Raw genomic sequence first — 10,826 nt, forward strand, 5'->3', positions numbered from 1 at the left:
CAACAGAATACCCTACACCACCAGACTTGAGATTCTAGGCTTAGACAACCTTGAACTATGCCGACTAAGATTGGATTTAAGCATAATACATAAAATCATATGTTACAATGTCTTACCAGTTAATGAATATTTCAACTTTAATCACAACAACACAAGAGCACACAACAGATATAATGTAAACCACTCCAAACTTGATTGCAGGAAGTACAATTTCAACAACAGAATGGTCAATCTCTGGAACTCACTACCTGTTGTCACCTGCTCAAACCCCTGCTCCTTTACCCTCAAACTAACCTCTATTGACCTCACCCCATTCCTAAAAGGTCTGTAAGGGGCGTGCATAAGCTCACAATTGTGCCTACCATCCCTGTCCTATTGTCCCGAGTTATTAGTTCCTATTTCTTATACTTAAACATGTTTATTCTTATTTCTATTGTAAGCATTTGACAAAATAAATAAATAAAATAAAAAAATGATGTACTCAATAAAGCCGTTCTTTGCGGAAAGTCTCAGATCGCTGAATCATTTGGGTTCATTATTGGGAACCCTGACACAGTGGTTAGCGGAGGGGTCACGGAGCATTTCACTCCACAACCACCATCCGACACTCCGGGTTGCAATTGTGAAGTGACCTTGGAGGTCTTTACGTGTGGGGAGGAGCAGGCAATGGTCGTGGGGCATCTAGGGAGGGGAGAAGACAGGCACAGGCCATCCATAAATTGGGGAGCCACCCACTAAAGTAAGCACAGTTGCTGCCACCCCTGGAAGCCTGAGGCTGTCCATGCAAAGCAGCTCTGACTGACAGCAATGCTGGGCTGGGCCTTAAGTGGAGGCCTGGGGCCTTCAGCACTCTCAGCCACCTGTCACTGTCCCCAGGCCTGGGCTTCACCCCAGTGTCACTGTGACCACTGAGAAATGCGGCCTTAATTCCTAGAGCGGAGGCCTTTGCAGCCATTTTCAAAGCTGCATGTTCTGTACCGTTTCCAGGCAACGTGTCCCAAAGCATCTCTAAGCTCCTCCAGGCCCCCTTAGGTCGAATGCGGCCTGTGCCTGGGAATCACAAGGCCTCTCCTGCTTACTTCAGACAGCCCCACATTCCCTATCTGGGACTTTTGTCTGCTTAACGACACGTGAAATCACTTAACAACCACAGGAGTACAGCATTGCAGCCATTGAGCCAAGCTCTGACATGACATCTTACTCCATGATGACTTTGCTCAACGACCAAGACTCCAATTGTGGTCATAAGTCCGGGACAAACTACAGGTATTACTAAAAACTAAATGACCTTCTATCGCTGCACCATAGAGAGTATTTTAACTTACTGCACCTCTGTATGTTTTGCCAATTGCACAGTAGCAGATAGGACATCATTGCCAGAGGATCATTGGTTGCCCTCTCCCCTCTTTGGAAGAGCTTTATAGCTCCCGCTGCCTTAAAACATTCTCAAATGACAATAAACTAAAGTAACTAAACTAAAGCGTCACAGAAGCAAAAGAGAAGGAAAGAGAGTCCAGGCTCATGTTAAACAACCCATTTCTGATTCTTATCCCTTTTTCCTTCTTCTTCTCACTTTTGCACATATGACCTCCATCCCATCATGACTTCTCGATCCTGGCTTCCTCCTGACACTTCTTGTATATTTTATAAAATAAAGTAAAAAACATCCAGGAAGCCAAAGACCAATCAGCCTGGCATCGGTCCCTGGGAATATCTTGGAAAAGATGACCAAGCAATGGAACTGCCTAATAAGCCTAGAAACAAACAAAGCTATTATTACAAGCCAACATGGGTTTGTCAAAAAAAACAACACGGCAGAAAAATCTCATTGCATTCTTTGAGAAAGTGACTTAAATCCTGTGGACGTAGCATACTTGGACTTAAGGCATTGGACAAAGTACACCGGAAACTATTTCTTGGAAGAGAAAAAAAAAAGTGGGATAGCATCACCAGCTGATGGCTTCATAACTGTCTGACCAACAACGTTCAACATATAGTCCTCAATGTCATAGCTGAAATACTAAGCACCATCTACAAGATATCTTTTAGTTCCAGCATTTTGACCTGACCTATGGTCATTAGCCATTGTCCTTCCTATCTTCAGAAAGGGAGACCCCAGGGAGGGCGGAGCTGGCGTCGCGTCGGTACAGCATGCGATCTTGAAGCTTCAAGATCGCCACTGATATCTCTGTTGCAAGATGGTCCCACTGGACCTAAACCATCCCGTAGAGACGGTGATTGAGAAAGGCACATCCTGTTGATCCCAGGGACATCGCAAAGTCCCTGGTAGATCCAGGAGAAGCCCTTTTTTCCCACGGCGGAGAGGCAGCCATTTAAGTTGCTGAAGCTGAGGCAGCTCCGGAACGGAAAAGATTGGAAGAAAGTGTGTCAGTTTGGTGAGATGAACTTTTACTAATTGTTTTTTGGAGAGAACACCTTGAAAGACTTAAAGTGGAATTAAAAGTGAAGAGAAAAGAGCTTAAGTGGCGAGATTAAGCTAGTTAAACTGAAACTTTCTTTTTTTTCCCCTTTCTACTGGGACTTGGAATTTGGCAAAGCTTCTTAATTTTAAACTGGACAGGTCTTTTTAAATTTCCTATTTTTTTTAACAGTTCTCTTGAAAGTCTGCTTTGATTAAGACTCTTCTTTCTGATTTGAGATTTATTTCTTTTTCTTTTTAAAAGAAAAGATTTTACTTTTTTTTTTCTTCTGTTCCTGGCTTTGGATACATGAGGGGGAAGTGAAAGTGAAGAAAAATAAGTAGCACTGCCATCTAGAGGCTTGGAAATACTGTTTTATTTTTTCTTTTACTTGTTTGTGTATTCGTGTTATACTCAAGGACTCTGAGCTTTGCACTGGAAAAGATAGTGGGATGAGCATGGCAGATTGTTTATATAGGTGCTCATCTGTAAAACTATAGATAGCTGGAGTCTGAAGTTGAAAGAAAGAAGATTGAAGTGACCTTGAAAATACTGGAACTGGAAAGTCAGAGTTGATTTACCAAAGAGCCTTGGATATTTAGTGGCAGTGGCTTGCTTTCTATTAGAATTGTTTGTTATTTATTACCTTCTTTTCTACTTCCCCTCTAGTTGGATTTTATTTGGATTTTAACCTTTTAATCCAGGAACTAGCATGTAATTTTTTTCTTTTGCTCTGTCTTTTTTATTAAGAGAAATACATAGACTATTTTTTTCTTCTTCCCCCCACGCTCTTTTTCTCAAAAAAACAAAAACAAAACTTTTTTATTCCTTTTTCCATAACTTCTCTGCCCCCCCCCACCCCCCCCGCATATTACTGTAACTAATTGGATTAAGGTATACAAGTGCCTGAAGATTTTTTTCCCTTTTTATTTTTCGGAGTGGCAGTTCTCAGCTCTTCGCTCTTTTTTTTTCTTTTCCCTTTTTTTTCCTCTTTCTTTTTTTACAGATAAGTATTACAAGATGAGTAGAAAGACAACAGCCCCAGCTTCCTCAACACCAATTGCCTCCTCTTCACCATCTGGGGGACAACGATCAATACAGACAATGTTACAACAGGAGAAAGAGAAGGAAGCGCGATTGCACATGATTATGTAAGGAATTCAGAAGATTGAAAAGAGAATAGAGAATATTGAGCAAAGAACTGAAAAGACAGGTGAGAAAGTAGAGAATATTCAACAGATGATGATGAAATATGAGGACAGATTTAAGAAAATCAAAGAAGAAGATTTACAAAGAGATAAGAAAATTGGAGATATTGATACTCGATTGAGCGATGTTGAAAAGGGCAGGAGTGGACCATTAGGATGGGAAATCGATACATCAGAATTTTACCTGAGATTTCAAAATGTAGAAGGAAAAGGTGAAAACTTTGCTGAAATAATGAGAGGAAATACTGGCAGAAGCGTTAGAGATAACCAAAGAGAAGATGATGGATGGGATGGGATGAAGTGTTCTGTGTCTATACAAGATATGCAATGAGAAATAGGTTACCAAGAGAAGGTCACATCAGATTTACCAAGAAGATTATTAAAACACAGATACTGCAGGTGGCAAGAGAGAAAACATTAAAGTACAAAGACAAAGAAATTGTGGTGCTGAAACAGGTACCAAGAAGAGTAAGAAAGATGAGAAGTGAATTTTTATTTTTGACTAAAGAGTTACTTAAAAGAGGAGTGTGGTAATATATCCATCATATTCTGCAAGTTCTTGTACAGCTTTGTAAGATCTGGGGGTATCACAAACGCTCCTCATGAGGGCAGTAGTGTCTTTATGATGAGAGTTTGATCCTGTTATCTGCAAAGCTCAGAGGACAGGAATGTGTGTGGGAGTTCACAGTACCTATCCGAGCCATTCCCATGGGACCTTTGGTGCCCTGCTTTCTCACGGGAAATTTATCACCTTCGCCAAGGCCTAGCTAGATAATGTTGCTGAGCTAATGTTGAAGTCATTGTTTTGATTTTGTATTTGTATTTTCTTAATAAATACTGCTACTCGAGGCTCTCGGGGCTGGCAGTTGCTCAGACGTCTTCCCTGCGTCTCCCGTCATTTTTCAATTGCCAGTCCACCACAAGTGGTGACCCGACGTGATAGTTTGGAAGGCTATACGTTTTGGCGTGTTAGCTTGAAAGCTATCACGTTTCCGCATCCTATACTCATCGTCGGGACGTCGACTGGGCCCTCATCTTCTTCGCTGGACGGAGACAGATTCTTTTCGTGAGTATGGGGGAAGGTCTCTCGAAAGCTCAGACAAAGCACCTTAGAGAAATGAGAGAGATCGCTGGGAATAGTTTTAAGTTTGGAGTTCATAGTAGAGGACATGAAGTAGGAAAGAAAGAAATTGAGGATTTATTACAGTATGTTTGGAAACATATTCCGTGTTATCCAGAGGGAGGTAGTATTAAAGTAGAGCGCTGGAGAAAGATAGGGAAATTTTTGCACGAGGAGCCTCGTGCCCCTTCTTCAATTTTGTTAACCTGGAGGGTGGTTATGGATGCATTAGCTACGCATGAACAACCGCTCCTATCACCCCCGAAGAAGGTTTGCCGCCTTACAATGCGGTAAGTATATTGCCACGACAGCACCTCCAGATAAATCCAGAGGGCTGTCAGGCACTGAAAATACTTTGTCAGAAGAGAAGAGTTTGCCTTTAAGAGTTCAAGTAGATGCAGTTACTGCAGCTATTCAAGAAGCAACAAATAGAGGGGAATTATCAGGAGATGATTTGGTAGATTTTGGAGTGGAGATTCAACTTAATCCAGTAGAAATTGGTGTAGATGCTGCTTTAAATCCACAGAGAATATGGAAGCCTCTGCCTCTTAAGATTTTAAAGGAAGTTAAGCAAGCAGCAAAAGAGTATGGTGTTAGATCGCCATACACTCAGGCATTGTTAGAAGCAGTTGGCTATGGAAATAAAATGATTCCAGCTGACTGGAGAGCTCTATTTAATATGATTCTAACTCCAGCTCAATATTTGGTGTTAGATCAGAAATGGAGACAGCTGGCAGTTCAAAGGGGAACAGCAAATGTTACTCCAGATCAGCTTTATGGATCTGGTAATTTTACAACAGTGGAATTACAGCGAGATGGAATGCCTGAGGAGGGGTTCATTCTTCTCCCACAGTTAATTTTTCAAGCCGTACGGACTCTCCCTGACGGCGAAGGTGGTGAGAAGACCTTTACTAACATCAAACAAGGAAACAATGAACCTTATGAAAATTTCATTAGCAGATTGAAAGTGGCTATTGAAAGGCAAATTGACAATCAATTTGCCCGGAATGAATTGCTTTTGAAGTTAGCAGTAGAGCAGGCAAATGCAGATTGTAAAAAATTCTAAATCCGCTTATTGCGAGTGGAGAGAGAGAGATAGCGGATTTGATAAACGCATGTAGAAAGGTGGGGAGTCAGACTTTTAATATGGAGACTTTAGCTCTGGCTCTCCAGGCAGGAAATAACAAAGGCACTTGTTTCAATTTGGGAAGCCTGGACATTTTAAAGCGCAATGTCGGGCTCCTGGGGGTCAAAGTCAGCAAAAAGAGATTATTGGGACAGGGTGCTCGTCCTAAATCAGTGTGCCCGAAATGTAAGAAAGGATACCATTGGGCAAATCAGTGCAGACTTCATTCTGAGGAAAAAACTAGGAAGCAGGGATCGGGCATTCTCCTACTCTAAAGAGTGAAGTAATGTCCGAAGGGTTGGAGCCACCAGAAAGAGGTAGGGATCAAATATGGTCACCAGCTACAAAAGGTTCAGCAGGAATTGATCTTCCATTAGCTGAGGATTTGGAATTAGGATATCCACATGTAGTTTGTTTAGGGTCAACGGATTTCTATGGACCGTTGCCTCTGGCTTCTGTGGGTCTTCTTCTTCCTAGATCATCAGCTCATAAGCGTAAATTGTTTGTGGTTCCAGGGGTTATTGATTCGGATTATGAGGGTCAGATCAAAATTCAAGTTCATTCACCTGTTCCTCAATCTTTGAAAAAGGGGATTGTTTTGCACAGCTTTTAGTTTTGCCATATCTGTCTTTGGAGGAGTCAGATAGAATTCGCCAGGGTGGATTTGGATCTACAGATATGTTTAGTGAGTCTAGTGTGTTTTCCATCATGCAAAATGTCAAGGCTGATCAGAAACCAAAATTAATTCTTTTGGTTGAAGGCAGACAGTTTATTGGATTGCTGGACACTGGAGCAGATGTTTCGGTGATTAGCGAAAGTGAGTGGCCTAGGAGTGGCCGACAGATCCTACACCGTCTGTTCGAGGAGTCGGAGGACTTCAAGACGCACGGGTTAGTAGGAGGATTCTTTCTGCCAAAACAAAGCAGGGAAGTGCTATTGCACATTTCCAACCGATTGTTTTGCGCCTTCACGTTAACTTGTGGGGCAGAGATTTGATGCAACAGTTTGATACAACAGTTGTCATTCATGATGACTGAACACCCACCTGTGGAGTTATTAAAATTACAGTTACTCCAGCAGGAGCCAGTGTGGATAGATCAATGGCCTTTGACTAGTGAGAAATTAGTTCATTTACATGAATTGGTTCAACAACAATTGAAAAGGGACATATAGTGCCTACCACTAGTCCTTATAATTCTCCAGTCTTTGTTATCAAGAAGAAATCTGGGAAATTCAGATTTCTTCATGATTTGAGAGGGATAAATTCAATTTTAAAGCCAATGGGCCCACTGCAGTGTGGGACACCTAATCCTAATTTAATACCTGATGGATGGAATATAAGAGTGTTAGATTTGCAAGATGCTTTCTTTTCCATTCCTCTGCACCCTGAAGATGTAGATTTGTTTGCTTTTACTATCTTGAGTATAAATCAGGGGCAGCCCGCTAAGCGATATGCATGGACTGTCCTTCCACAGGGGATGTTAAATAGTCCTACCATGTGTCAAATGTTTGTAGATTGGGTTTTGCAACCTTTCCGGAATAAATTCCCGGATTGGAAGGTTTATCATTACATGGATGATATTTTGATAGCTGCTAATATTTCTGATGCTGCAATGGATTCTGCTGTCCTTCTTTTAACTGCTATGCTGAAGGAGAAAGGGCTGATAGTCAGCCCTGAGAAATTGCAAAAGGAATATCCTTTTGCCTATCTAGGTCATAAATTATTCTTGAGTCACATTACACCTCTGAAGTTGGAATTTGTTCTTCCTGATCCTTTAACTTTGGTAGGTCTACAACAATTTTTGGGTCATATAAATTGGATCAGACCATATTTGGGTTTAACTACTCTTCAATTAAGTCCTTTGTTTCAAGCTTTGGCTAGTGCTAAGCAAGCATCTGACATTATAACCCTGAATAAAGAACAGAAGGGAATTTTGTCATTAATTGAGCAAGCTTTGAGTCGTAGGTGGACAGATAGATGTTTGCCAGATTGTCCATTATCAGTGATTCTAATCTCAGAACGTAGAGTTACTGCATTGATAGTTCAGGTAAAAGAAAAACAGCTTTAAGGATTCTGGAATGGATTCATTTGTCTCATACACCATCAAAATCCATAAATTGTATCACAGAACAACTTGCTGATATTTTTAATCGTGCTCGTCAGCGCTGCAAGGCTATTGCTGGGATGGAACCAGTAACATGTTATGTTCCTTTTGCTTTAGCCACCTGGGAACAAATGATTTGCAATAGTGAGTTTTTACAAGTTTTGGTAGATTCTTGGCCAGGAAGTTTTCTTGTCATCCTCCAGCTGATCCTAGGTTATCTTTGTATAAATCAGTTAGAATCAATTTAGCAAATCTTTTTGTAAATCAGCCTATATCAGATGCTCCTACAGTCTTTACTGATGGAGGGAAAGTTTTTGGTGCTTGTGTTTGGAAAGATAAATCTGGAATTTGGCATACAAAAGTGACATCAGAGCAGAAGTCTGCCCAGCAGGCAGAACTTGCTGCTGTAGTTTTGGCTTTTCAAAATTTTCAAAATCAGGATTTTAATCTAATAGTGGATTCTTTGTATGTATATAATTTGTTACCCTTTGTAGCAGGTTCTTATTTGTCTCCTGGAATATCACCTAATATTCTACGTTTGCTTTTGTTGTTGCAAGAATGTTTGGAGCAGCGTATGAATGTGTGTTTTATTGCTCATATCCGTAGTCATAGTAATTTACCTGGAATTTTATCACAAGGCAATGCCAAAGCTGACAGTGCTGTAACTTCAGTTCTCACTGTCCAGCCATGGGACAGCCATAGTTATTTTCATCAAAATGCTAAAGCGTTGGCACATCAATTCAAGCTTACTGCTGCAGAAGCTGCTGCCATAATTCAACAATGTCCAACTTGTTCAAAGCAAGGCACAGCTATTCCTATGGGAGTCAACCCCAGGGGGTTGAAACCTTCAATGATTTGGCAAATGGATGTTACTCAGTATCCATCATTTGCACCTTGGAAGTATATACATGTGACTGTGGATACTTATTCAGGATTTCTAATGGCTACTCCTCAAAGAGGTGAAGCGGTTAAACATGTCATCAATCATTGCATTAAGACATTTTCAGTCGCTGGTACGCCTCAAACTTTAAAAACAGACAATGGTGCGGCTTATCGGAGCACAGTCTTTGATCAGTTTTGCAAACAGTGGTCCGTGGAACATAAATTTGGAATTCCATACAATTCCACAGGACAAGCTATTGTGGAGCGTTATAATGGCACGCTCAAGAACATGTTAGCTAAATTAAATAAAAAAGGAGGGAAGCTCCTGGGGCTTCGGCAATTCAAGATCATTTAAATCTTGCTTTGTATACTTTAAATTTTTAAATTTGTCTGGTAACCCCCTCTATAGCGGCCAGCAGGCATTTTTCTTCCCCTTCTACAGATGCAGTGAGGCCTCGAGTGTTGGTGCGATTCCTTCCGGATCCGGCATGGGTTCCCGCTGAGCTGATTACGTGGGGACGTGGTTATGCAGCAGTAGAACATCTTGGTCAAATTCGTTGGGTTCCTGGTCGATGTATCCGGCCTGATCATTCACAAGCGCCTTCGCAGGTGCCAGTGAGGGAGGTTTCTGATTCTCAGGATTCCGTTCCTGTGGTTCCTGATTCCGTTCCTGAGGTTCCTGATTCTCAGGATGGTGTTTCCGTGGTTCCTGATTCTCTTGATGCCGGCAGTCCAGGCGTGGCGCTGTGAAAGCTGGGAAAAGATGACTGCTTATCTGAGATTATCAACTTGTATGCAGCAGGTTCCTTTGGGGAATCGGACTAAATTAATCTGCAAACAGCGGCATCTTTTGATTTTTCCAGCATATTGGTCCTGGCATAAGGGTCAAGACATTCTTTACTCGGGACCTGATAAGGATATTATATCTTCAGCCTGTGCTACAACTCTGATCCTGTTTAATGTTTCTGTTTCAGACTATGGACAATATTGGTGTCAATTGGAGTTGCCTAAGTTACTTTACACAACTTCTTTTTCCATTCGTCTTATGCCTCCACGGACTCTAATGCGGAGGCGGAGAGCTGCCATTATCTCAAAAACTAGAGACCTTGGTGATAATTTATGGAAAGAAAATTCCTACATCAAGGACGTTCGGATTGCAGCAAAGAGTTTAAATGTAACTAATTGTTAGCTTTGTATGCATGTACCCACCTTTTGGAATAGCTATGAACTATAGAGATATTCATATTTTAAATAATTTTACTGTTGCTATGTTTTATGATACTGTTGAGAATATTAAGATGTTAAATGAAGAAGTGTCTGAAATTCGCCAAGTTACTTTATGCTTTAGATATAATGTTAGGAGTTTGTGCTTTAATTCATTTACATTGTTGTGTTTTTTATACATAATTATGAGCCTAACATTACAAGAACTGTTCATGATATGGAAGACCGCATAGCTAACACGAAGCAGGGAAAGATGGCTTCAATAAGTCACTTTGGGCTTTGCTATGGGATTGGCTTCCTGACAGCTCATGGTTACGTTTATTGCTTCAATTAGTTGTAATAATTGTTATTACACTTATTATGTTATGTTGCTGTATTCAATGTATTCCTAATCTATTTCAAATGTGTGCCTCAGCCTTAAGTGTACGAAACCAAGTTTGAGGGAACTGTGTATTTTGCCACTGAAACACCCCCTATCTTTGAATAAATAAAAAAGGAGGGAATGTGGTAATATATCCATCATATTCTGCAAGTTCTTGTACAGCTTTGTAAGATCTGGGGGTATCACAAACGCTCCTCATGAGGGCAGTAGTGTCTTTATGATGAGAGTTTGATCCTGTTATCTGCAAAGCTCAGAGGACAGGAATGTGTGTGGGAGTTCACAGTACCTATCCGAGCCATTCCCATGGGACCTTTGGTGCCCTGCTTTCTCACGGGAAATTTATCACCTTCGCCAAGGCC

The 10,826-nt window shown here is 41.1% G+C and overlaps 1 protein-coding gene across 9 annotated transcripts in view; it reads right to left on the minus strand.

Moving 5' to 3' along the window:
• Nucleotides 1-10,826, minus strand: part of LOC113450234 (uncharacterized) — a 75,302-nt gene that overhangs the window by 58,964 nt on the left and 5,512 nt on the right. The window lies entirely within an intron of this gene.

Source organism: Pseudonaja textilis, chromosome 2 (genome assembly GCF_049901715.1).
Source record: "Pseudonaja textilis isolate UNSWEBS1 chromosome 2, rPseTex1.2, whole genome shotgun sequence".
NCBI lineage: Eukaryota > Metazoa > Chordata > Lepidosauria > Squamata > Elapidae > Pseudonaja > Pseudonaja textilis.